This window comes from Adiantum capillus-veneris, chromosome 9 (assembly GCF_014529385.1).
Source record: "Adiantum capillus-veneris isolate H3 chromosome 9, ASM1452938v2, whole genome shotgun sequence".
NCBI classification, from domain to species: domain Eukaryota; kingdom Viridiplantae; phylum Streptophyta; class Polypodiopsida; order Polypodiales; family Pteridaceae; genus Adiantum; species Adiantum capillus-veneris.
Genome location: NC_140939.1, coordinates 100,493,648 through 100,500,530, shown reverse-complemented (window position 1 = coordinate 100,500,530; position 6,883 = coordinate 100,493,648).

The window sequence follows — 6,883 nt, the reverse complement described above, 5'->3', positions numbered from 1 at the left end:
TAGTGAGGCGGTCCGGGGCGGGCAACAAGAAGAGTGGCCTCTAAGCACTTTTCTAGGCTCCCGTGCTGCTCAATTGGGTTGGGGTTGGAAAAAACAGCAAGTACACACACAAACCTGCAACCTAACCCTACAAAAATTTGGGGCACCACCTAGTTTTGGATGCGAACTAGGACGCGTAGAGAGAGAGAGAGAGAGAGAGAGAGAGAGAGAGAGAGAGAGAGAGAGAGAGAGAGAGTGCTCGGGCTACTTTGAAATGTTCAACAGTGATCAAGCAAACACAATTATATATATAAGAAAAAGAGAGGAGGGGGAGGGGGTGCTTGTTGCACTAATATCTTCTTACAAATCTGTCATGACCAATCAAAGTGAGATTAGTATTTGTTCAACATAGCTTGAGTAAATTACACCACAACACATCACAAGAAAAGCCACCCCAATCACTGTCTTAAGGCCAGGGGAGTCCTCTCCACCCTATCGCCCTCTTACAGTATGTGGGATTTATGGCTAAATTGATGACAACGCCCAGAGACAAGCTATCAAGAACTTTAAAAAAAACACCAAGACACTTACACATCATTGTTGTCCATTACTTCACGTTGGAAGAGAGACAAAGTATCCAAGCTTAGTCCAAATCCACCCTCCTTGATTCAGCAAATGTTGGGCTTACACTAGTAGGAGAAATGATAGATTTCCTACTCTCAATTGAGTGTCACTCTCTCTTACAATGGCATAGAGTTCCCTTGCTAATCACCCCTAATACAACACATGCATATGCATAAGCCAATGAGCTTCCACTCAAGAGCTCCTTCTAGAGAGGTTGAGCTTGGCTTCTCAAGCTATAGCATAGTGCTCTTGCTTACGGCTCTCCCCTTTTTGTGCTAGCTACACCCTCCTTTTATAGCATATTTGAGGGCTAGGGTTACTCCTCTAACCATGGTTGGGTTATATTTTCAGCACTTATCTAATTTCTTTTGCTTGGAATTATCAAGAAGTTGGTGGGGATAGATGAATAAGAGAGAGAGGAGAGAAGTGGAGGTGATAGGACTTTTCATAGTAGGTTAGTGTTAGTAAATTAGTAGAGTTAGTATTTTTATTAATTTACAAATGAAATTGGATATTTACAATGGAAGTATCCATATAGGATACAAATAAGGAAGAAAAAACTCTTAATAGGTAAGAAAATATGGATTTCTTACAATGTTGATGCTCCAAGTGTCTTGAGTAGGGTCAATTTTGATGCTTGTTGATGGTCCACTAGCTTTGACGGTACGTTTTTTCTCCACTCTTGACCTTCCTTGAGAGCCAAGGTAAGTGAACATGAGTAATCAATCACCATGATGCCGTCTTTCAAGAGAAGAGGCTGAATTTTGTGGTTTTTTTGATAGATATGGGTAATATGGATGAGGAAAAATGAGACTAGGTGGTCAATTTTGGAATGGAAGTGTGTGTAGGAGACATGAGTTCACCATGGTTTCTCTTATTCTTCAAGGTTGACAAGAAGGTGAGTAGGGTACAGAGAGGAGTGGTGAGAGAGGTAGGGATGATGAGTGGAGAAGTGTGTGTGAAAGAGGAAAATGATAAAGTGGAGGGAGTGTGGCTGCATAGCATGGGCAAACTAGGCTCCACCAATAAAATCATAGCTCACAGCTCGTAGCTCAAAAAAATATGAAAAAATTTGAGGTAAAAGTTCAGCTCATGAGCTACCACTTTTGTTTGTATCACCTTTTCAAATTTGGGGAGCATGTGATCTTTAAAACTTCAGCAAAACCGACTGTTTTTTCCATTGCACAAAGTCCTTGTGAGGTCCTTCTTTGGATGATTCTTTTGAATACCTCCAAGAATGAGCTCCCCATGGTGCATGCATATATTCCACATACCCTTGACCTTATTTGGTAGGTCTATGATTGAAGATATTGTTGAGATCATGATATAAGTGAATAGTACAACTAAGAAAATCAAATATTGAGGGGTCTAAAAACAAAAATGTACATGTCAAATATAAATAATATAGGTGGAGAAAATATAAAGGGGTCAAAATAAATCTCTCTCATTATAAGTCTACCATAAAAAGATGAATATTTTTGGTGGTCTAATTTATGAGAGTAATAGAGAATAGATGTAGGAAGGAAAAAATCACAATAGTGAAAAAATATACACATAAATAGAACTAGTTTTTTTGGATTTTTATTGGGATGGAGTTACACCAAAAATAAGAGAAGCTTGCATGAAATTATTTTTATATGGAATAAAGAGTATGCAAAATGGTAAGAAAAAATATGGTAATGGTGAGTCAATGTACATAGCATAAATAACCCACCATAGGTAGAAATATTTAAATAAATACCAAAATAATTATGAAAAATCCTTTTATTTAGGCCCTATATACAATGAAATATTTACACACAAATGGGCCATAATATACTTATAATTTTTTATTTTTTTAAAATTTTTTTGGCTCAACTAGCCCAGTGACTAGCTAATTGAGGGTTTTTAAGAAGTTATGGAAAAAGTCCCCTAACTGATCACACACACCTATATACAGTGAAATGGTAGGGATAACCAAAATGTTTGAGTGATTTGATAGGGTGGCTTAACTCACTATGGCAATTACGGAGAGCCGAAAAACGGCTATTAGTAGTACAGTGGGCAGTGTCTGCAACTCAACGTACATGAGTAAAACCCCGCTCAAATAGGCGCCAAGAACTGCTGCATGCAGTGAAAGTGATCCTTGCGGGGATATCTGCTCTCAAAAGATCTCAATAGCACTAGGTGTGCTCACAACAAAATGCATCTGTCAACGCATGTGTCTACAGAGAATCTGCTATCGAAATGACTTCCAAATCACCTGTGAAAGCGCTGTGTCTGGTAACCTCGAGAATCTGTGAGTGAATGGGTTGAACAAAAAAACCCTGTAGCCTATAACCTGTGTGCCGATGTCGCTATGTGCCGATTTCTGTCGTCGGGCAGAAATATGCTAGTTGAATAGCTGCCAAAGGTATTGTAACCCTAAATTGTGTCGTACAGTGCGCTCGGTGCGCTCGATGCCGATGCCGGGTGTCACTCCTCTATGAGAGAGGTACCTCACCCACGCGTGTCGCAAGCACGATCGTCGATCGCGGGAACGCGCTCGTCTGGGGAAATGCCCGGTGTCTGGGTCAGATGTCGAAGATCCGCCGCAATGAACAATGTCGAGCTGGTGCGCATGAGCGGTGTCGATGTCGATGTTGCCTTACGCCGCCGGGCGGAAGTGGCTAGCCGAGTAATCTTAAAGCGCTAATGCTCGAAGCCGATATGTCAAGATCGCTCTCAAGCTCGTCGGACTCGGTGTGTGGACGTCGAAGTCGGGTGACGATGTCGAAATTAGAGAATCGTTAATGTCGACGATGAGACTTTGGTCTCTCTCTCACTCGCTCACTCTCTCTCTGTGTTGCTTGGGCTAGCTCGCAAGCGCGGTGTCAAGCTCGCCTTTTTTTTTTGTTCAAGTTGTCTCTCTCTCTCTCTCTCTCTCTCTCTCTCTCTCTCTCTCTCTCTCTCTCTCTCTCTCTCTCTCTCTCTCTCTCTCTCTCTCTCTCTCTCTCTCTCTCTCAATCTTGGGGTTAGATGTGGAGGATGTCGAAAGGGTAGTCCGGGCTGCACACACTTAAGCGTGCAAGCAAAGTAAAAAAAATTTATTGCAATCTCTGTCAAATGCTCTCTGTTTGACAAGCATGTAGAGAGGACGAGCGGTGTGTGTGTGTGTGTGGAAACACCACCAGCGCCCTCCTCTTCGCTTCGATTCCTTCAGCACTTGCTACAACTCTTGCAGCACTCGCTACATCTGCAGGTTCCAGGGCTCCACCAATTTCAGCTTCCTTCTTGTGAGGACTCCCTGATTATGGGCTGATTGGTGTGAGTTGCACACACAATTGCTCTCTCTCGATTGGTTGCTCGAGTCACTCCTGCTGCCCTAAATCAGGACCGGCGATTCCTTGTGCGATGGGCTTCCATGCTAAAATGACCCCTCGATTCCTCCTATGTGCAGGTCATTCAATTTGACTGTTTCCCCCTTGCTTCCAAGAGTGCCACAGACTCTTCTTTTCCTCTTGATTCCCCAACTTGTAGCTCTACACACACAATGTGTGTGTGTGTGTGTGTTTGTGTGTGTGTGTGGATGCCTTGCTTGAACCTACAACCGCTCTCAATCTCCCCTCTATTCCAGCACTGTCAAGCTTGATTACTTGCTTGCAAAATCGATTTTGCCAAATTCTGTGTGGCGGATTCCCCCCCAAATTGTGAGCTGCTGCATCAATTCTCCTTGCTCGTGTGTGTTCTCACACACAAGGTTATCCGTTGCTCACAACCATGCTCACAACCTGCTGCCCGATTATTGAGTTGTTGCCCGCTATCTATTGTCGGGATGATGCTACCTTCTACTCACGGGCTGTTCACACATTGCCTTGCTACGAGCGTCGATTTAGAGCTTGCAATGCTTCCAATTATACCTCAATTCCTCCCGGTGCCTGCCTTTGACTCGCAATGCTTGGATCTACTCTGCACGAAACTGCTGATTCTTGAAGAGGCTGATTTCTCCTTGTTTGAGCTGAGAGGCCTGCACACGCACGGTGGGGAGGGAATCGGGCTGGGCTCAAGATTGGAACACCCAAGCTCTGATACCAATTGTTTTGAGTGTAACGCGTGTACGGAGTGTGTGCAAGAGAGGGGAAGAAGAGAATGGGGAAGGGGATGATACACAGACAGCCTGTGTTTGGGTTAGTGAAAAAGAAAGAGAGGAGTCAACCCTCTCTCTTTTTCTCCCTATATTGATTAGGTGAAATCAAGTATACACGGGTGGTGTCCCACGGCCACCTGGTCTACACCCCAACACCTTTACCGTCCAAAAACAGGAGGCTATGTCTAACACTCTTGTGCCCTTTACAATAGGAAAATTAGCACATCATCCTTGTGAAGGATGATCACTACATACATTGCAATGGTAGTTACAAATTTGTTTTCAGAGAAAAGAGAAAGTGATAGCTCCTGTGAAGGCCTATGCCAGATGCGCACCCCCCCCTTGAGTTCAAGGACTAATGATGAGACCAAGAGAAAAGTGATTAGAGTTGTTATCGTGTGTAGGGAGCCTTCAACAATGGCCATAAAAATTTTAAGCAAGCCAAAAAAATACAAGATTAAAAATATTCTTCCTCTCGGGTAGCCTCTGTCAAGTACTGCAGGGGTCAAATTTCTTTCTCGTATGCTTGAAGGATAGAGCCAAGATCTTGTAGGAGCACCAAGTGGCCTAGGGCGGCCATAGCGGCTTGAATCACAGTTGCCAAATTTGCTTGTACACACCAAATAGTGCATAAGAGGATAACTCGGTGTCTACCACTGAATAGAACATAGATCGGCTCTCTTTGACCAATGTATGGATTAAGCCATAATTTCGTGGGGGTGATGAGCAGTGTAAGGCAAGCCCTCAACTAGAAAATATCATGCCAATTTTGACCAGAGACCTGAAATTGTATTGCAGAGTACTTTTGGGTTTCCACATCCGACTGTAATAGAGAGTGGTGCTCAGTGGCCTCTTGATGAATCAACTTGAGATTATGTGAGGTTAACTACTAGTGTATGGCAAGATCGTGCCTCAGATTCACTGATTTTGAGCATGCATGCCAATTTTTGTAGAAGGTGTAGGTTCAAATGGCATCAAAGATAGTAGAAAAATTGGGTCAAAGAAGGAATAATTAGCGCTTTAGATAAGTTTTGCCCAAAGCTACACAGCATCTCTCTTGTGTGTAGCACGATGCATGTCTCATGTGTGTAGCACGATGGTCCTTTCTCTGTGTAACCAGGAGTTAAGCTGAGGAGAGTTATTAGGCTTCCATTTGTTAAGTATGGAGCCTGATTTACCCTTGTAATTTTCTGTGGTAAAAGCGCACATTTGTAAGGCCCCCATTATGAGGAGAAGCCATCGTGCGTGAAGGAAAATCACTCACTGGACACCAAAATTTTCACGGACAAGAATCAGGGGCAACTTTAAAGGCCTCGGTGACAATGTGCAACAACGTCAACCAAATGAGGAGCCTCAACCTATTCCCCGAAGATCTACAAGAGCAAGTAGACCTCTAGAAAGGTTTGTTCCTTCCTTCAACCATCTCTTGATCTTAGATTCTGCAGGAGAGCCGGAATCATATGAAGAAGCTATGCAACATGAATCCAAAGAAGAATGGACGAAGAGCATGCAAGTGGAGATGAACTCACTACATCGCAACCAAACATGGGAGTTGGTTGGGTTGCCTGAAGGTAAGCGGGCACTTCAAAACAAATGGGTGTACAAGCTAAAGGAAGAAGAAGGTGGGAAGAAAAGGTACAAGTCTAGGCTTGTGGTAAAAGGTTTTTCTCAAAAGAAAGGTATTGACTTCAATGAAATATTTTCTCCTGTTGTAAAAATGAACTCAATTAGGCTTGTCTTAAGCCTTGTGGCTGCTCATGATCTAAATCTCAAGCAAATGGATGTAAATACGTCATTCCCTCACGGTGGCTTAGAGGAGGAAATCTACATGCTTCAACCAAAGGGGTATGAAGTAAAAGGTAAGGAGAAAATGGTTTGCAGATTAAAGAAGAGCTTGTATGGTTTAAAGCAAGCATCAAGACAATGGTACTTGAAGTTTGATCGATGGATGTTGGATCATGGATTCACAAGATGCAACTCGGATCACTGCGTCTACACGGAGAATTTGGGAGATGGGAAATTCATCATCCTAATGTTGTATGTTGATGACATGTTGATTGCAAGTGCTAACATGCAGGACATCAAAGACCTAAAAGAGGAGCTGTCCAAATCATTTTCAATGAAAGATTTAGGTGCTGCAAAGAGGATACTTGGTATGAAAATATCAAGGGACAG